Raw genomic sequence first — 22,101 nt, 5'->3', positions numbered from 1 at the left:
AAGGGCAAATTATGTTCCCTCTCCCTCAGTGATGTGTCACAGAAATAACCAAATTTCCTTGTTAATTCCATTTCAACAGACTCTCATCAGATCCATAACCACAGACATTTCAAAATCTTTTGTCATTACAGGCACTGTTTATGGTTTTTGCAAAGGTGAAATTCATAGAAAGGACCTTTCCAAGTACTCTTGACCACTGACTCTACTGGTAAATCACAAAGGTATCAAACCTTAGGTGCCTATTTCACAAATGTAGAAGCCTCCAACACACATCTAGTTCTTTGCAAATCTCTGAGACCTCAAAATCGAAGTGACTAATAAAACATCAAACTAGACTGCTTCCTTCCAAGTCAATGGACCAAGGGCATTTCTCTCCATTTCTCCTTTCCTCTTTGACCATGCTTTTCCTGATTCTTACACCATGAAGATCTTTATGATTCTTTTGTGTTTCTGTCATCTTGCTCTGGACTGGAAATGCCATTGTTCACAAATCTCAGGCCATTGCAAAAAGGGGTAATCCAACCTCCAAATGACTGTTGGATCTGCCCCAATGCTGGTGATCCTGTGGTTCTGTCTGTCACAAACTTTTCCCTCATTTCCAAAGCCTCAGTTTCTCTGGAGCAAACTCAGCCCCATCTTGATCATGTCTGACTCCCTAACACTAGGGGTCCATTTCCCTGTCCTCAGTTAATAACCTCTCATCTGAAGAAACTTGCATCCAGACTCTGTACAAAGATAGGGAGGGACGCAAGGGAAGGGTAACAGAAATGAAACCACCTGTGTGGTCCACAGACTTGTACATTTTATTGATCTCCCAAGTCCTGAGCCACAGACTCAAATGAATTACCAGGAGGCATTCATTATTCAAAACTCACTTCTTTGGCAGACCCCTACTCCTTTGCCCAGGAGTATGAACAAATGATGCTATAATTGGGAATCTTTCCTCAACTCTTGAAGATACTGAAGAATCTGCTTCTCAAGAAATAGCTGCCCAACAAAAATTCCTACACTGTGGCCAAAGCTTTTCTTTTTAAAAAATTGTTTTAACTTGTTTTTTTGAGATGGAGAAAGACCAAGCACAAGCAGGAGAGGGGCAGAGAGAGAAGGAGCACAGAGTATGTAGCAGGCTCCAGGCTTTGAACTGTCAGCACAGAGCCTGACATGGGGCTCAAACTCACAAACCGTGAGATCATGACCTGAGCTGAAGTCGAATGCTGAACAGACTGAGCCACCCAGGTGTCCCAGCTGTTCTTTGTAATTTGATAGATTTTGATTATCTTTTAGCAGAGCAAGGAGATGTATGGTCCTGCCAATACAACTCGATGCACTTAGATGGATACTTTTGGCAAAGTTGAGACTCAACTGCACAAGATCACTGAACAAACCAGTTGTTAAAATGACTCCTTCAATGAGGAGCTTTCTTTCACTTATTTGATTCTTATTGGTTTGGGTCTTGGAGACCATGGTCCCAAAGTACACTCTAGACAGTGGGGATGATCTTGGTGAGCTGTATTAACAATATGGTTTTTAGGAGCTCCTTGTGGCTCAGTTAAGCATCCAACTCTTGATTTCAGCTCAGGTCATGATTTCTTGGTTGTGAGATTGAGCCCTTTGTCGGGCTCCACACAGGGTGTGGAGTCTTCTTAAGATTCTCTCTCCCTCTCCCTTTGTCCTCCTGGCTCACACTCTCCCTCTATCGGAAAAAAAAAAAAAAAAAAGAATATGGTTTTTAGGCTTATGAATTGACCATGGAAATTGAGCTAACCATCCTAGAAGAATATGACTGAGATTTTTTCATTTCTTATTCCTTGTGTTGTTCAAATGAAAACAATGATAGCCACTTGCCCTTTCCCTCCCACATGTGACAAGACTCCTACTTGAGGATGGTTATCCTCAGCTCCAAGGGACATGCACTCCATCTAACAATGTTTTTGATTGAGGAAAATAAAAAAGGAAAACAATGTCCACATGACATGGTTGATCAGTCATGCTTTCTGTGGAAGATCTTGAATGAGAGAGGTAAACATGAAAGGATTTCAATCTAAAATGGAACCAGAAGATATGAAGTGAGTAATATCACACATGTAACCTCTTAAGTATGAAGCTTAAGAACTGAGAGACTGATTTACTGTCTATTCCTCATTAATAGAAGACCAAGACTTATCTCCTGACCAATGAACAGCCACCAAAAACTCTCCCCTCAACCAATGAGCTTCTTGCTTAGAGTGTGGCTGGACTTGCCCCTCTTTGCACTCCTTGCCCATAAATACAGCATGCCCTACTCTCAGTGGATTAGCCTGTAGCTTTCTACAGCATGCATTTCTCAAGTAGCAATTCCTCTGCTCTTCTGAAAAAACTCAATTTCTGTTAATTTGAGCTTGCCTCAGTGCACCTCTTTATGGAGGGTGATGAAGTAATAGAAGTCAAATTGAAAATAGCTTCAACAAAATACAAAATTCACTTATACACATAACTGGGAAGTACAGGCATGGAACTAGGATTCAGGTCTCCAAATACTGATTTTCATGACTCACTGGTTCCAAAGCTCAACTTGCCTCCCCGTTAACGTTTCCCCTCCTGTACACATACTTCTTTCATGTAGCCAGGAGAAAATGGTCTTTTGTGGTGCCAGACTCATGCAGTCCAACTTGGCAAATGTAGCAGACAAAAGCACTTCTCTTCCCAACATTGGTTTGGCCAATGGGAGAGACAGGGTGTCGGAGTCCCCAAAGAATGGAGTGTGAGCATGCTACCCCAAGGTAAGGAACACAGTAAAAAAAAAAAAAAAAAAAAAAAAAAAAAAAAAAAACACAAAAAACTAAGAGTCTAGTAGAAAAGTTAAGCATGAATCCATTGGTAAAATTTCACAATGTTGTATGCTATTGGAGCCCCAAAGAATGAGTGACCCAATCTTTCTTTTAAAAAAGACAACAAACCTTCCATGATTAATATCAGTGTTGCATCTTCCTAGTAAATGCACAGAATCCTTTGACCTTTGTGTCTCATTTGTCTTCAGTGCAGCATTTCCTCATCAATAGCCTACAGCTTATTCCTCATCAATAGCCTACTCCTGCTTCACTCCCAATAGCCACTCCATCTTGAGAAGAGTGACTTATTCCAACTTTAAAATGAGCAACACTTTTTACTTACAATATTTTCCCCGAATACGTTGAGCTTATTTTTCAATTGTGTTCTTAGATGCATTATCATCAAGATTTCAAATGGGAGTGAGGTGGGGCAAGTGAGAAGAACCTGGAAAACTAAATGCCAGTTTCAAAAGTAAACTTCAGGCATCCTCATTCTGAAATGCCTTTTAGAGTACATATAAAATTTCAGATACTTAAATTGGAGCATACTTAAAAATATTTGAATGTTGAGACGTTCCTTCATTGAATCCTTAAGAGGAAAAAATGTAAGTGATAAGCCCTGATATTAAAAATAAACATAACTGAAACATGCATAAGTGTTGACTCATTCAGGTAAATTCCCCAGAGGCCAAGTGGCATTTCCATGGGTAGGGATAACAGAGAAAAAACTATTTTGCAATCCCTATCAAAGTACCACCAGCATTCTTCACAGCGCTAGAACAATCCTAAAATTTGTATGGAACCAGAAAAGACCCGGAATAGCCAAAGCAATCTTGAAAAAGACAACCAAAGCTGGAGGCATCACAATCCCGGACTTCAAGCTGTATTACAAAGCTGCAATCGTCCAGACAGTATGGTACTGGCATAAGAACAGACACTCAGATGAATGGAACAGAATAGAGAACCCATTAATGGACCCACAAATGTATGGCCAACTAATCTTCGACAAAGCAGGAAAGAATATCCAATGGAATAAAGACAGTCTCTTCAGGAAATGGTGCTGGGAAAACTGGACAGCGATGTGCAGAACAACGAACCTGGACCACTTTCTTACACCATACACAAAAATAAACTCAAAATGGATTAAAGACCTCAATGTAATAAGGCAGAAAGCCATCAAAATCCTCGAGGAAAAAGCAGGCCAAAACCTCTTTTACCTCGGCCACAGCAACTTCCTACTCAACAGATCTCTGGAGGCACAGGAAACAAAAGCAAAAATGAACTATTGGGACCTCATCAAAATAAAAAGCTTCTGCGCAGTAAAGGAAACAATCAGCAAAACTAAAAGGCAACCAATGGAATGGGAGAAGATATTTGCAAATGACATATCAGATAAAGGGTTAGTATCCAAAATCTATAAAGAACTTATCAAACTCAACACCCAAAAAACAAATAATCCAGTGAAGAAATGGGCAAAAGACATGAATAGATGCTTCTCCAAAGAAGACATTCAGATGGCCAACTGCACATGAAAAGATGCTCAACATCACTCCTCATCAGGGAAATACAAATCAAAACCACACTGAGATACCACCTCATGCCAGTCAGAGTGGCTAAAATGAACAAACCAGGAGACTATAGAGGCTGGAGAGGATGTGGAGAAATGGGAACCCTCTTGCACTGTTGGTGGGAATGCAAACTGGTGCAGCCACTCTGGAAAACAGTATGGAGGTTCCACAAAATATTAAAAATTCAACTACTTTACAACCCAGCAATTGTATTACTAGGTATTTATCCAATACCAATCCTAGGTATTTATCCAAAACAGATGTGCTGTTTCTAAGGGGCACGTGCACCCCAATGTTTATAGCAGCACTATCAACAATAGCCAAAGTATGGAAAGAGTTCAAATGTCCATCAACAGATGAATGGATAAAGAAGATGTGCTATATATATACAATGGAGTATTGCTCAGCAATCAAAAAAATGAAATCTTGCCATTTGCAACTATGTGGATGGAACTAGAGGGTATAATGTTAAGTGAAATTAGTCAAAGACAAATATCCTATGACTTCACTCATATGAGGACTTTAAGATACAAAATAGATGAACCCAAGGAAGGGAGAAAAAAATAATATGAAAACAGTGAGGGGGACAAAACATAAGAGACTCTTAAATATACAGAACAAACAGGGTTGCTGGAGGGGTTGTGGGAAGGGGGATGGGCTAAATACCCATTTAGGGGGTTTAAGCAATCTACTCCTGAAATCATTGTTGTACTATATGCTAACTAGCTTGGATGTAAATTAAAAAATAAATTATAAAACAAACAAAAAACCCAAAAACTATTCTTAAGGATGCCCAAAGCTGATTACCTATGACCAGCACCAAAGCATACAAGGTGAACATACGTTTTTCAAAAGGGACTTTGGTTTCTAAAGAAAACCTATTTTTAGTCATTATCAGAAGTATTTAGGAACAGTAGATTGCACATCAATGCTGATCTCAACTCAGAAAGAGAAATACATCATTTACAATGCACTTATTCATGGCTCCCTTAAAAATGGGGGAAGATACTGAGGAAGGAGGGCTTTAAGCCCCACATTGGCACCCAATGCCTTGGGAATCTGCACCAGGAAGATGAGCTCTCATAACATCTATGAAAAAGATTTGTTGACTCTCTTTAGGTTGTGGGCTGGGAGGGGCAGGGATGCATAGAAGCTTTCTGTAGGAATGGAAGCACTGCCAAGTGCCATTTTTCTTGTCCCCCTTCAGCCTAGCTCGATCTAATGCTGGCAGGTACCAGTTTTGACATTCTCTGTCTACATTGCTATCACTGTTCACCCAGCCCCAGTGTTCCCCTGCTGACCTGCCACACCCAACCCATCTGCCCCAGCAAGGCCCCTCCAAAGCAGCTCCCACCCCACCACAACCAGCCAACACCCTCAGTTGGGGCCAGTGCCCCTCCAAACTGTCACCTGTCCACCCCACCACCAGCATGTCCACAGCAGCTGCAGCCAAGTTTTGCAGCCAGGCACACCAGGGGCTAACCCCACCCACCAGTATGGCTGCAGCAGCTGTAGCTAAGCCTCTCAGCCAACTGTGATGGGGGTCAGCCCCAGCCACCAGTGCACCCACAGCAGTCATGGCCCAGTCACAACAGGAGAGTACATGCAGCCTCTACAGTGGACACTCCTGGAACATCTGGTTCTGGTGACTGGGGAGATTGCATGTTTTGGGACCCATAGGATTTCTCCTAAGACCACTGCCTTCAAGACCAGGAGATATAATTGACTTAATAGATAGCAACAGAGAGAATCAGACAAAATGAGGAGAGAGAAATATGCTCCAAGTGAAAGAACAAGACAAAACCTCAGAAAAAGAATGGAATGAAGTGGAGATGAGCAGTAATGAGTTTTAAAAAATGGCCATTAAAGGGGCGCCTGGATGGCGCAGTCGGTTAAGCGTCCGACTTCAGCCAGGTCACGATCTCACGATCTCGCGGTCCGTGAGTTGGAGCCCCGCATCGGGCTCTGGGCTGATGGCTCGGAGCCTGGAGCCTGTTTCCGATTCTGTGTCTCCCTCTCTCTCTGCCCCTCCCCCGTTCATGCTCTGTCTCTCTCTGTCCCAAAAAAATAAATAAACGTTGAAAAAAAATTAAAAAAAAAAAACAAAAAAAAAAAACAAAAAAAAATGGCCATTAAGGATGCTCACCCAACTTGGGAGAACAGTGCATGAACTCAGGGAGAAATTCTACGGAGATAGAAAATATTGAGAAGAACCAATCATAACTGAAGAATAACAAATAAAAAATAAACTCTCTGGACTCTCTAGCAGATTAAAGAACTCAGAACAGACCGATGATCTGGAAGACAGAGTGTGGAAATCATCCAAGCTGAACTGAAAACAAAAATTAAAAAAATTTTTTTAATGTTTATTTATTTTTATTAGAGAGAGAGAGAGAGAGAGAGAGAGAACACGAACAAGATGGGGAGGGGCAGAGAGAGGAGACACAGAATCCAAAGCAGGCTCCAGGCTCTGAGCTGTCAGCACAGAGCCTGACGTGGGACTTGAACTCATAAACCGTGAGATCATGACCTGAGCTGAAGTCAGATGTTTAACCGACATAGCTACCCAGGCACTCACCCCCCAAAATTTTTTTTTAAATGAGGATAGGTTAAGAGACCTTAGGGACAACATCAAGCATACCAACATATGCATTAAATAGGGATACTGGAAGGAGAAGACAGAAAGGGGAAGAAAACTTATTTTAGGGAAGCTTTCAGCTACTATTTCCTAACTTTGAGAAAGAAGCACACATCAAGGTCCACAAACAGAGCTCAAAAAAGGATAAGCCCCCAAAATTCACACCAAGACACCTAACAACAATGTCAAGTTAAAGATGGAGAATCTTAAAAGAAGCAAGAGAAAAGTCACTAGTTACATACAAATTAACACCTTTAAGTCTACCAGCTGATTTTTCAGCAGAAACTTGCAGCCAGAAGGGACTGGCAGGATATATTCAAAGTGCTGAGAAGAAAAAACCTACAACCTATATTCTACCCAGCAAAGTTATCACTTGAAATTGAAGGAGAGAGTTTCCCAGACCAAGAAAAATTAAATTCATCACCACTAAATCGGCCTTACAAGAAATGTTAAGGGAACTTCCTTAAGAAAAAAAAGGAAAAAAGGCCATAAGTAGAAGTAACAAAATTATGTAAGAAACAATTTCACTATAAAAACAAACGTATATTAATGGGCAATCACGTATAAATCTAGTAAGCAGGTCAACTAGATCTATGATAATTAGGTAAGGGACACACAAAATATGTAAAATGCGGATGTAAAATAGGACAGTAAATCCATAAATCATGGGGGTGGGGATATAAAAGTGAAGTGCTTTTGGAACATTTTGAAATCAACTTCAAGACTATTATATTCATACTATATATTAATCTCATGGTAACCACAAAACAAAACCTGTAATAGATACACAAACAAAACACAAAAACCTGTAATAGATACATAAAAAATAAAGGGAAAGGAATCCAAGCACAACACTCCAGAAAAACAAAAGAAAAAAGTGAGGTTAGTACAGAGAACTACAAAAATGGCCAGGAAATAATTAAGAAAATGGCAATAAGTACTTATCTATCAACAATTACCTTAATGTAATTGGACTAAATTCTTCAACCAAAAGATAGAGGTTGGCTGAATGGATAAAAACAAACACATGCACCCAAAACCAGCAATAACTTATCTCTATGCTACCTGATAGAGACTCACTTCAGACCCAAACACACATATAGACTGAAAGTGAAGGAATGGAAAAGATATTCCAAGCAAATGAAAATGGGGGGAAAGGGGTAGCAACACTTTTATCAGACAAAATTGACTTTAAAATAAAGACTGTAACAACAAGCAGAAAAGGGCATTGCATAACGACCAACTGATCAATCCAACTAGAGCATGGAACAGTTGTGAATTTGTATGCACTCAACAGAGGAGCACCTCAATACAGAATATGCTTTCTTTTCAGGTGCACACGGGATTCTCCAAAACAGTTAACATGTTAGGCTATAAAACAAGTCTCAACAAATTAAGATGCTGATATCATATCAGTCATCTTCTTTAACCACAATGCTATGAAACTAGAAATAAGGGAAAATACCACAAAAAATACCAACACACAAAGCTAAACAACATGCTACTAAACAACCAATGGGTCTATGAAGAAATCAAAGATGCAATATTAAAAATACCTGAAGACAAACGAAAATGTAAACACAAGGTTCCAAAAGCTTTGGGGCAGAACAAAAGCAGTTCAAAGAGGGAAATTTATGGCAATATACACCTACCTCAAGAAACAAGAAAAATCTCAAACAACTTGATTGTACACATGCAGGAGCTAGAAAAAGGACAAGCCCAAAATTAGTAAAGAGAAATGAAAAATATCAGAGCAGAAATTAAAGAAATGGTGACTAAAAACCAATCAAACGATCAATGAAACTAAAAGTTCGTTCTCTGAAACCAACCTTTAGTTAAATGCATCAAAACCCCCCCAAAACCTCACACAAATAAAGAGAACTCAAAACCAGAAATGAAAGTACAAACTACAGAAATACAAAGGATCACATGAGACTACTATGAAAAATTATACACCAACAAACTGGACAACCTAGAAGAAATGGATAAATCCCTAGAAACTTAATTTTCCAACGCTTAATCAGAAAGAAATAGAAGGCACATTGGTGGCTCAGTTAAGTAGCAGACTCTGGATTTTGGCTCAAGTTACAATCTCACAGTCAGTGACCTCAAGTCCCACATTGGGCTCCTCACTGACAGTGCAGAGCCTGTTTGGGATTCTCTCTCCTCTCTCTCTGCCCCTCCCTCTTTCTCTTTTTCTCGCTCTAAAAATAAATAAACCTAAAAAAAAAAAGAAAAATAGAAAATCTGAACAGACTAATCAGCAGTAATGAAATTGTATCAATAAGAAAACAAAAACAAAATCCAACAAATAAAAGCCAAAGACCAGAAGTCTTCACAGTTAGATTCTACCAAACATTTAAAGAGTTATTATCATCTAGACTTCTCAAACTATTCCAAAATATTGAAGGAACACTTCCAAATTTCATTACCCTGATATTAAAACCGACAAAAGCACTACAAAATAATTACATACCAACATCCCTGATGAGCATAGATGCAAAAATCCTCAACAAAGCAACAGCAAACCAAATTCAACATTACACTGAAAGATTCATTCACTACAATTCAGTGGAGTTTATTTCAGGAATGCAAGAATGATTCAATATTTTCCCATTAATCAAGGTGATAACATCACATTCACAAAATGAAGAATCAAAATTATGCTGTCATCTCAGTAGGTTCAGAAAAAACATTTGACACAATTCAACACTCATTTATGACAAAAACTCTCAACCAAGTGGGTATAGAGGAAGTATACCTCAATATAAGAAAGACCATCATGACAAACCCATAGCTAACATCATACTCAATGGGGAAAAGCTGAAAGCTTTTCCTCTTAGATCAGGAACAAGACAAGGATGTTCATTCTCACCACTTTTATTCAACATAGTGCTGGAAGCCCTAACCACAACAGCCAGACAACAAGAAAAAGCTTCCAAATTGTTAAGAAAGTAGTACAATTTTAACCATTTGCATTTAACATGATACTTTACAAAGTAAATTGTAAAGACTCCACCAAAAAAAAATTTATTAGAATAAATGAACTTCGTAAACTTGCAGGATACAAAATTAATCTACAGAAAGTTGTTGCATTTCTATACACTAATAATAAAAGGGAAATTAAGAAAACAATCCCATTTATAATTGCATCAAAAAGAATAAAATACCTAGGAAGACCTTTAATCAAGGAAGTCAAAGACTTGTATTCTGAAAATTCTAAGACAATTATGAAAGAAATTAAATATGACATAAACAGGAGTGCCTGGGTGCTCAGTGAGTGACCTTTTGGCTCAGGTCACGGTTTGTGAGTTCCAGCGCCACATTGGGCTCTGTGCTGATGGTGCAGAGGCTGCATGGGATTTTCCCTTTCCTTCTCTCTCTGCCCCTCATTCACTCTTGCTCTCTCTCAAAATAAATACTTAAACTTAAAAAATATAACGATGACGTAAATAGAAAGATATCCCATGCTTGTAGGTTTGAAAAATATTGTTAAAATGGAGTATTATCTAAAGTAATCAACAGGTCCAGTGCAATCTCTATTGAAATACTAATAGCATTTTTCACAAAACTAGACTAATCCTAAAATTTGTGTGCAATTATATAAGACCTGTAATAGCCAAAGCAATCTTGAGAAACAAGAAGAAAACTGGAGGTATCACATACCCAGAGTTCCAACCATACCACAAAACAGTATGGTACTGGCACAAAAATAGACAACATAGATCAATGGGACAGAATTGAGAGTTCAGAAATAAACCCATCCTTACATGGTCAATTAATCTAGGACCAAAGGAGGCAAGAAGATACAATGGGGAAAAGACCATCTTTTTAATAAATGATGATGAGAAAACTGGACAGTACATGCCAAAGAATGAATCTGGACCCCTTTCTCACACCGTACACAAAAATAAATCCAAAATTTAAAGACCTAAATGTGAGACTTGAAACCATAAATCTCCTAAAAGAAGCCATAGGCAGAAAACTCTTGGACAACCATCTTGGCAACGTATGTATTTTTGATCTGTCTCCATAGGCAAGGACAACAAAAGCCAAAATAAACAATTGGGACTGCATCAAACTCAAAAGCTTTTGCGCAGTGAAGGAAACCAACAAACTGAAAGGTGACCCCTGAGTAGGAGAATATATTTGCAAATGACATACCTGATGGAGGGTTAATATTCAAACTATAGAAAGAAATCCTACAACTCAAATTAGAATTTGATTAAAAATGGGCAGATGACCGGAATCGGAAATATTTTCTCAGGGAAGAGATACAGATGGCCAAGAGACACACAAAAAGATGCTCAACATCACTGATCATCAGGGAAACGCAAATCAATTAGAATTTCATTAAAAATGGGCAGATGACTGGAATAGGAAATATTTTCTCAGGGAAGAGATACAGATGGCCAAGAGACACACAAAAAGATGCTCAACATCACTGATCATCAGGGAAACGCAAATCAAACCCATAGCAAGATATTACCTCACACCTGCCAGAGGCTAGTGTCAAAAAGACAGGAAGTAACAGGTGTTGGTTAAGATGTGGAGAAAAGGGAATCCTTGTACACAGTTAGTGGGAATGTAAATTGGTGCAGTCAGTATGGAAAACAGCATGAGGTTTTCTCAAAAAATTACAAATAGAAATACCCTATAATTCAGCAATTCCAATTCTGGTTATTTACTCGAAGAAAATGAAAACACATTCATTTGAAAGGATGTATGCACCCCTATGTCCATGGCAGCATTATTTACAATAGTCAAGATATGAGAGCAAACTATGTGTCCATCGGTTGACGAATGGAATACTACTTGGCCATAAAAAAAATGAAATCTTATTATTTGTGACTACATAGATGGACCTAGAGGGGATTACGCTAAGTAAACTAAGTCAGGTAGAGGAATATAAATACCATGCGATTTCACTTCTGTGTGGAATCTAACAAAACAAAACCAATGCACAAACACAGCAAAAAATAAACAGACTCATAAATACAGAGAAAAAACTGGTTGTTGCTGGAGGAGGCAGTGGTGAGAGAATGGGCAAAATAGATGGAGGTTTCGAGGTACAAACTTCCAGTTATAAAATAAGTCATGGGGATGTAAAGTATAGCACAGGGAATATAGTCAATAATATTGTAATAACTGTGTGTGGGGATAGATGGTAACCACACATCGTGGTGAGCATTTTGCCATGTATACAAATGTCAAATCACTACTTGCACACCTGAACAGCGGGGTATTACGTCAGCTATCATTCAATTGAAATAAATAACCCTGAAAGAATCCATTTACTCATTAGTCTCAGAAAAAAAACAAAAACCAAAAAAAACCGGAGGAACTTAGCTGACAGCTTGGCCAACGTAAACACAATATAATGAAATTATATAATGAACACATCCTAGAACATACTACAAGCTTAGAGAAGCTGTAAAACTTGGCACTTCCTCTAGAAGAGACCCCTGTCGGTTTTTGAGTGGTCTTGGTTTTTCAAACGGGTGTTTAAATATGCAGAAGGGTAAAGAGATTGACCTAGGCAGCGGTCTAAAATCTGCCCAAACAGCTAGGGAAAGACCCCAATGGAATCGAGGCTCCAAACCCTTTCGGAGACTGAGCAGGAGGCAGTATAGGAGGGCTGGTATCCTGCTGCTTTAGGAAAATGGAGAAACTCTGCAAACATTTGACAGTTCACAGCTTAAAAATGCAAGGGAGGCCTAAGACCCTAAGGTTTTTCCTAGGATTAACAGAAAGCAAGCATAGTTCCTTGGGTAAATAGGATTGTTTTGAGCTAGTATCAGAATAAAACCTGCGTGCTATGAGTCTCCAGAGGGTTGTGGGGTTTCTGCCTGAGAACAACATCAAGGTGTTTTTTAGAATAAGCAGAACTGAGTTTGGTTTTGTGTGTTTATCCTCATTCTAAGGGCCGTGGACCTTTAAATCCCTGCTCTTGCACGTACGGCTTTTAGTCTGAGTTTTGCTTAATAAAGATTGTTACTTTTACAGAAAACCTGTAGAAGAATGGATGGTGTGCTAGATCAACCTCCAGTTACTTATTACAGTGTAGCCATAATTTAACGCTACCAGTTTTGACTGCATACTGATCATCTCCACCAAAATACCCATTATCCGAGAGGAAAGGAGGGAAAAAAAAAAAAAACAAAAACAAAAAACCAAAAACCCCCTATCTTTCTGCAGAGGCTCTACCAGAGACACGCTGCTGTCTGGCTCAGGGCATTGCCTTTTGCAGGATAAAACAGATTATTTACCATTCGTGTCTGATCATCTCTCATCTCACCTACACAGAAATGAGAAGGTCAGAGGCATCACACTGCACATGAATCTTCCCATTATAAAGGGATTTCAGGGTCCCTTTCAAGTAGCATCTCCTCAGATGCTTGTTTATAAATTAAATAACAAGGGAGGCTGATGACGAAGGAAGGCATTGCTGGTCAAGTATCAATTAGAATGTATGATAAACACAAATCTAAGATAATGTTTTAAAATAGATCTACAACTTAAAAGTTTACCCTAAAAGCTTGTCTAGACCACTAAGCTGATAGCTTCTAACCAACAGGTTGAGTATCTAGAAAGAAACTTGCAGTCTTAGCTGTGCCAGGCTGGCAAACCCAAATCTATCACAGACTTTATTGGGGTTAAGAAAATGGAGGGACATTTAAAAAATTAAGCCTTCAAATTACATTTATTTTAATTTTTACAAATGCAGTCCAATGAGCAACACCTCTCATATTTAATGCTTGCCTTCAAGAAATACGTAGATAGGAAGAAGCCTGAAGCAGAGGGCAGCAAACACTTAACATAGAGAGCCAGACAGCAAATATTTCAGGCTTTTTAGGCTGTAGTCTCTGCCACAAATACTTATCTGTCATTGTGTGAGAGCAGCCATAGATAGTATGTAAATAAGTGAGTGGCTGTGTCCCAATAAAGTTTTATTTATAACCACTGAAATGTGAATTTCAGGTAAGTTTCATGTGACTGGTGTAACATCCTTTTTGATTTGTTCAACCATTTAAAATTATAGTAACCATTCTTACCTTGCTGGATCTATAAAAAACAGGCGGTGGGTCAGGTTTGACCAGGGACCACAGTTTGTCCCCACCCCCCAACACACACACACACACACACACACACACACACACACACACACACTCTCTCTCTCTCTCTCTCTCTCTCTCTCTCTCTCTTCAGGCTCTTTCTATAAACAAAGGCTAACATAAGAAAACTTGTACCTGCCCATGAGGGAGAAATGGGGCTGGAACTCCTTTTATTAATTGAAAGCTATTTTAAACTCTAGGGGTGGGGGGGTGGAAGGAACAAGTATTTGTTGAAAACCTAGTACTGTGCCAGGTACTATCCTGAAGGGTTGCTGATTTCATTCAAACAATACTAGGAGATGTTATACCTGCACACTTTTCACAGATGAGGAAAGAGACTCAGAGAATAAACAGCTTTGCCTAGACCTGGTTCCCGGTGAGGATCTGAACACGGGTCAGTCTTCAGAAAACCTGTAATTTTTAATGTGGTATCTCAATGAGGGAAGAGCAGAGTTCATAGTAAAACCAGGAGGAGCATTAGCTGCACTGAGAACAAACTCAAGAAGCAGGAGCTTAGGGGCACCTGGGTGGCTCAGTCGGTTAAGTGTCTGACTCTTGATTTCAGCTGAGGTCATGATCTCGAGGTTCATGGGCTCTAGCCTCACCTCGGGCTCTTCATGGACAGACGGGAGCCTGCTTGGGATTCTCTCTCCTTATGTCTCTGCCCCTCTCCCATGTGGGCACATGTACACTTTCTCTCAAAAGTAAATAAACTTAAAAAAAAAAAAAAGCAGGAACTTCAGAGCTTCAGGGAACAGGTGGCTTGAGCTGGAGCACAGATCAGAGAGTGAGAGTTTGCTGTTCTGCTAATAGAGCAGACCCAGAGGCCACCCCATACCGATCCAAACTGACCAGACAGTGTGCCCCCCAGACTGGCCTGTTGTGTGGGACAAGCAGTCCAGAAGTGCACTGTTAAAACACTTAATTTAATTAACGCCAGACTTTATAGCAAGTCAACTCCCACACGAGAGCTGGGGGTTTACCATTGCTGTTCTAAGAGACGGGTATTTAGATCGACTTCTGGTGTTTTTTTTTTCTCCCCTTTTAACAAATATAATACATAGCCACTTTGTAGAGACTTTAGAGAAATATAGATAATAGGAACGAAAAATTATCCATCAAAATAATCACAGTTAATACTTTTGTGTAATGTTCTTTACATCTTCCCGGTCTTTTTTCGAGCAGGGACTATGCTATTAATATTGCTTTCTGCACCAAACAGATCACAGACGTGTTTCTGTATCATTTCCCAAAGTCACATTTACCAAATGTCCCCCCGAGACAAAGCAAAGCGGCCATCATCAGAAAGGCTGGTGTAGGCTTGCATTGTGTCAGTGCCTCAGGCGTTCATACCTATCACATAAGAGCGAGGTTTGCAAAGAGCACCCTGCCAGCCTATCTCAAACTTACTTAGTCATGGGATCCTTCTGTAATGTAACATTTGGAAAACTACTCTTCTACAGAATGTCCTTGGTCAAAAGCTTCTACATCATTTGTAACAGGTGCATAATATTCCACTGTTATTTAAATGATCCATTGTAACCTATTATAAACAATACCATGTACATTTTTGCAGCTAAATCTTTATGAAACATTCATGGTAACTCCCTGGACACTCAATTGCTTTGTCAGGGATGTGACCATTATTTTTTCTAGAAATGGATATTATAATGAAAATTTTCTTTGTTTTACAGGAGAACTTGAATGTGACATTTCACTTTTAAATTTATTTCGTTAATAATTAACACTTGGACACTTCATCAGGCAAGTCTCTACTAGACGCTTAATATTCCGCGTCTACACTAAGAGCAACATGAAAAAGCAACTGAAATTCCTATACTGCTGGTGAAAATGATACTTGGTACTTGGAAAAATGGTGGGCAGCATCTACAAAAAATGAACGCACGCACTCTGTGTATTAGTTTTCTAACAAATTACCACAAACTTAGTGACTTAAAACAAAACCATTGTTAACTCACAGTTCTGTAGAGCTGTAGTCTGACACGGGATGGCTGGGTTATCTGCTCAGGCACAGGGCTGAAATCAGGTCGGTAGGAGGACTGAATCCTCATCTGGAGCCTTTGGGGAGAAATCCACGTTCTAGCTCCGTCAGGGTGTTGGCAAATCCTGTTTCCTTGCTGGCTGCCAGCTGAGAGCCACCCTTAGCTCCTGAAAGCCACCCCCCAGTCCTTGCAATGTGGACCCCAGGATGATCAAGCCACCAATGATATGGCTAGAACCCCTGACGCTTCAAACTTCTCTGACTTCCTCTTCTGCTCCTGGCTGGAGAGGAACTCTGCTTTTTAAAGTGGCTGGTGTGATTAGATTAGGCCCACCTGGATAGCTCCCTCTCATAAAGCCCACCTGGAAAACATCTCTGTCATCAGGGCATGGAAGCTCTTTTTGTATTTTGTATTTTGCCTGCCGCCTCCTTTGACTCAACTCCAGTCCTCGATGCATACCCAACAGAAATGCATGCATAACGTTTTCCAAAATACATGCATCGAATCCTAATAGAAACACGACTGAGTAGCCAAAAGCTGGAGAAAGTATTTAACGACAATAATGGTATATTTTTATAATTGTATACAGAAACGAGAATGAACAGACCACAGCTACTTACTTACACAAATGAACCTCACGCACACAATGCAGAGTCATGAGGCCAGTGTTTTACAGGACCAAGTTGGGGGAAACCTAACCCAGCCTAGAAAGTCACAGAAAGCTTTCTGGGGAAGGTACAACTTTTACTGCAAAGAATTAGAGCGAATGATGAGCGAAGGGAGGGCAGGACTGATTTTTCTATTGAAGGATTAATGGGAACGGAAGTAACATACTGTAAAAATTATAAGCAGCTGGGTATTATGAATGGATGGCAAAATGGGGGCGGGTGGAAATGGAGGCGGGTGGAAGATGGGGGCGGGTGGAAAATGGGGTGCCTAGAGAACTAGATGAGGATCAGAAGGTTGGAGAACTTTGCAGGCCATACTGAGAAGACTGACCTTAATCCTGCTGGTGATGGTGACAGAAGAGGTCCTTGCAAGGGGAAGGGCATGGACATATTTATAGTGGGGATCAGTGATACTGCAAAGTGGAAGGTGAAATTTCAAGAGGAAAATGAGGACACGGATTAGTTAGGAGGTTGTTTAAGGAGCCCAGGTGAGAGCTGATGGGAACCTGACTTAGCTGGAGGGAAGAGGGGAAGGGACAATTTTAGAAGCCTGGATGCCTTGTATCCACCGCCCTTCCCCAAATCCCCTCTTAAAGCCCTACCAACGTTTTTGTAGTTTTGAATCCTATTAGCTCTCAGAAGGTGCGTCTGGAATCCAGTCTGGATTTCCACCGGCAATATGCCCATCGCCCCTCAAGTCCTGCTAGAATGGGAGCTTTAAATTTTTTTTTTTTCAACGTTTATTTATTTTTGGGACAGAGAGAGACAGAGCATGAACGGGGGAGGGGCAGAGAGAGAGGGAGACACAGAATCGGAAGCAGGCTCGAGGCTCTGAGCCATCAGCCCAGAGCCTGACGCGGGGCTCGGACTCACGGACCGCGAGATCGTGACCTGGCTGAAGTCGGCCGCTTAACCGACTGAGCCACCCAGGCGCCCCTAGAATGGGAGCTTTTTAGACATTTTCTGTATAGGCAAATAACTGTACCTCATTATTTTACATTGTATTTCTGACTGAAAGCATTAACATTTTTAAAATGTTCACTGATTGTCATTTTGTAAAGTGTCAATTCATATTGTTTGCCAGATTTTTCTAAATGTGTTCATTTCTTCATATTGGCTTGTAAGAAGTTATGTATGAAAGATGCTAACCCTTTTGATACCCATTTTTCTGTAGCCACACCTTTTAATTTTGTTTAGTCTAATTTTTCATTGATAACAGTTTCACATTATTGAATAGTAAATCCACTGGGGCACCTGGGTGCTCAGTCAGTTAAGCGTCCAACTTTGTCTCAGGTCATGATCTTGTGGATTGTGAGTTCAAATCCCACATGGGGCTCTGTGCTGACAGCTCAGAGCCTGGAGACTGCTTCAGATTTCATGTCTCCCTCTGTCTCTGCCCCTTCCCCACTTGTGTTCTCTCTCTCTCTCTCTCTCTCTCTCTCTCTGTCAAAAGAAAAAAAAGAATGAAACATTAAAAAATTTTAAATACTTAAATCTATTAATCTATTATTTGTTTCTACCTTTAGAGTTAATGCATTTAGTGTTCTTCTCTAATCATGATTTGTGAATATTTGCCTATATTTTCTTTGGGTGCTTTACTGATTTTATTTAAATCTTTAACTGACAGGGGCTCCCGGGTGGCTAAGTTGGTTGAATGTCTAACTCTTGGCTTCAGCTCAGGTCATGACCTCCCGGTTAGTGGGTTCGAGCCCCACATTGGGCTCTGTGCTGACAGCGTGGGATGCGCTTGGGATTCTCTCTCCCTCTCTCCCTCCCTTCCTCCCCAAAAAGAAATAAACTTAAAAAAATCTTTAACGTAGCATTTATTTTGGTATATAGTATTCTGTATCTTAATGTTTTTCCAGATAACCAGTTGGCTAAACCAAATGGATAATTCATTCTTTCCCTATTAGTTTGGAATGCCACTCATAAAATATATTAAATTCTCATGTCTTCAAAACGGGCTGTAATTCGTGGTAGGCCAAATTCCCCTACATTAATTTTCTTTTACAAAATATTCTCAACTATTCTTGCAAGTAAGGGTTAAATTAGCTTCTCAAGAGTGAATTGAAATGTTTCCCATTCTTTTCTATGCTCTATATTCTTTTGTTTTTAAATTTTTAAAAATGTTTTATTTATTTTTGAGACAGAGAGAGACACAGCATGAGCAGGGGAGAGGCAGAGAGAGAGGGAGACACAGAATCCGAAGCAGGCTCCAGGCTCTGAGCTGTCAGATCCCGATGCAGGGCTGGAGCTCACAAACCGTGAGATCATGACCTGAGTCGAAGTTGGTCACTCAACTGACTGAGCCACCCAGGTGCCCTGCTCTATATTCTTACAGTTTAAAATCTAAAGGAGATATTGGTTCCTTAAAAGTTTGAGAGATTTTGCTTAGAAAATTTTCCGGGTACTGAAGTTGTCTGACATTTGTCAACTTCTTTTATAGTTTTTGGTCCATATAACTGTACCACCCATCAGAACTGTTCTCTGGGGAGCCTGGCTGGCTCAGTCGGTAGACCATGTGACCCGTGATCTCAGGGTTGTGAATTTGAGTCCCAAATTGGGTGTAGAGAGTACTTAGAAATAAAATCTTAAAAAAAAAAAAAACCAAAAACCAACCCTGTTCTTTTACTAAAAGAGCATTTAATCAAAATGTCCAAAATATTAATGTATTCTACCTACAGTTAATTTATCTTTTTATTCATAATATGCATTCAGATTTTCTTTTTCTTGTCTGGCTGTGTCAAAATTGTTTTATTGGTCTTTTCAAAGATCCACCTCTTGGGTTAAATATCAATCCCACTTTTATTCTTTCCTCATGCTTTTCCCAGATTTTTTTTTTTTCTTCAGTTTTTGGCTTCTTGAATTGATTGCTTGGTTTATTTTTATTTGTTCATGGATATAAGCATGCAAGGCTCTAAGTTTTACTCAAGGTACAGCTTTGGGGTTTATTTTGGTTATATAATTTTTCCTAGTGTCATCAGCTCTGACTCTAATTTGTATTTTCTGTGATCTATGAATTATTTGACAGTATTTTAATTTCTAGTATTTAAAAAAATTATCCTTTTGTTATGAATTGCTCACTCTACTGCCTGGTGGTCAGAAAAAGTGGTCTACAATATGTTACTTATAGTCTTACTATATCCTATATTTTTGTCCAGATTCCATGGATATTTGAAAAGAAGATGCATATTATTAAAATATTTTTTTTAAGACTGGGGTTTTCATGAAATTGCATTTTTTGCATTTTTGCTTTGCATATTTTGATGGACTATTACTCGGTACTGTTACCTTTTCAATATAGAATGTGCCCATACAAAGCAATTTTTTCCTTATATTCTATTCTTTTCTGAAATCAATATGATTACTCCTGAATTATTTTGGAGTTAACGCTTTGCCTTGTCTTTACCACTCTGTTTAACCTGTGTCATTTCATTTCAGGTGAGCCTCTAGTGAAATGCATGCATGCTTTTGGGGAGTCTAGCTGGCTCAGTTGGTAGACCAAACTGATCAAGAGGGGGTAGACCCTCTTGATCTCAGGGTTGTGAGTTCAAGCCCCATATTGGGTGTAGAGATTACTTTAAGTCATCTTAAGTAATGACTTAATGACTTCATTTCTTTGATCCAAATTGAAAACCGAGCTTTAAGCATTCTTTTTCATGTTTTATTTTTGAGAGAGTGCAAGGGGGGAGGGGCCGAGAGATGTCAAAAGAGGATTCCAAGTGGCTCCTAGACAGCAGGGAGCCCCATGCAGGGTTTGAACTCAGGACCTGTGAGATCATGACCTGAGCTGAGGTCAGAAACTCAACCGACTGAGCCCCCCAGGTGCCCCACAAATCTAACTTTAAATAGGATGTTTAGGTGACATGTGGATTCTATTTTCCTTCTTATTGGGTCTGTTTCTTGTGTCTCCCTTCTTTGGCTGTACATTGATTGATCAAGGCTGTTTTGCTAATTTGTCTTCACTTTCTACAAACCGTGCAAGAATTGATTATACTTCCCTTTTGTTTTCTACTTCTGATTGCTCCTCCCCTCCCCAACCACCTGTCTATGTTTGCCATTCTAATGTAAAGGCTCCAATAAGCCACCAAGAACTTCAGATTCCTAAATACAGCGGACACGTTACTTTTCACAAAGCACCAGTCTTACTAAGCCCTCCAGTGACGTTCAACACGACTGATTATTCTGCCTCCCCCACTGCCCCTTATTCTATGACCCTGCACTTTTCTAGATTTTTTTAATTTTTTATTTTAGAGAGAGAGAGAGAGAGAGAGCATGAGCAGGGAAGTGGGGCAGAGAGAGTCTTAAGCAGGCTCTGCACTCAGCATGGAGCCCGATGCAGGGCTCCATCCCACGACCCTGGGATCATGACCTGAGCCAAAAATTAAGAGTTGGTTGCTCAACAAACCTCCACTCAGGCGCCCCAGGACTTCTCTAGATTTTGTCTTGATTTTGTTATCTTTCTGTCTCTCTTGTCTCTCTCTTCCCTCCCTCCCCCTCCTGTCTATGATCTCATCCACTTGTGGCTTTGCTTACCATGACTGACTTCCAAATCTCCAGTCCTTTCTGAGCTTTAAACTCATACCATCGCTCTCTTGACATTTCCACGTGATGTCTGACAGGCACATCAACCCTGACATGTCCAGACACGAGTGCAGGACTTTTCCCTCGTGACAACGCTCTCCTTCCCTCCATCTTCTCAAATGCACTGACAGTAACCTGCTTGTTGCCCACGCCATAACCCGAGTGTCGTTACTGGACCTTTTTATCCTCTACCTCTGACCCCTCCCATCACTAAGTCCAAATGATTCTGCCTCCAGTGTGTTTTTTGGAATTATTTGCTTCTTCCCACCTCCACTGCTAACAACCTGGTCCAAATGACCTTCACCTCCTGCCTGGACCATACAACAGTCTTCTTGCTACTCGCCCAGCTCCGTGCGAGCCTCTCTAAAACCCATTTTCCACCCGGCACCAGAAACAGCTTGCTGAGATACCTATCTGAAAAGAGCATTCTTCCACTTTAAACCTTCCCAAAGGTTCCTTTGGTCTTCGAATCAAAGTCAAACCCTGTACGACACTGCAGTACAAGCTCCCCACCCCCATGATCCGACCAATGCCAACCACCCCAGCTTCTCATCCCTTCTCCTTCTGTTTATATTCCAGCCGCCTCCCCTTCCTTGGGTTCCTCCAAAATGAACTCGCTCCATGGGCTCTCCTCACTCCTTCCACACTTTTGCAGGCCTGGCTCATCCCTGTCATCCAGGTCCCAGCTCAAAGGTTTAAGTCCCCTCCAAGAGACTCA

This window comes from Prionailurus viverrinus, chromosome D4 (genome assembly GCF_022837055.1).
Source record: "Prionailurus viverrinus isolate Anna chromosome D4, UM_Priviv_1.0, whole genome shotgun sequence".
In the NCBI taxonomy this organism is placed as follows: Eukaryota; Metazoa; Chordata; class Mammalia; order Carnivora; family Felidae; genus Prionailurus; species Prionailurus viverrinus.
The sequence above is the reverse complement of the archived record's forward strand: the minus strand, read 5'-3'. Positions refer to the sequence as shown.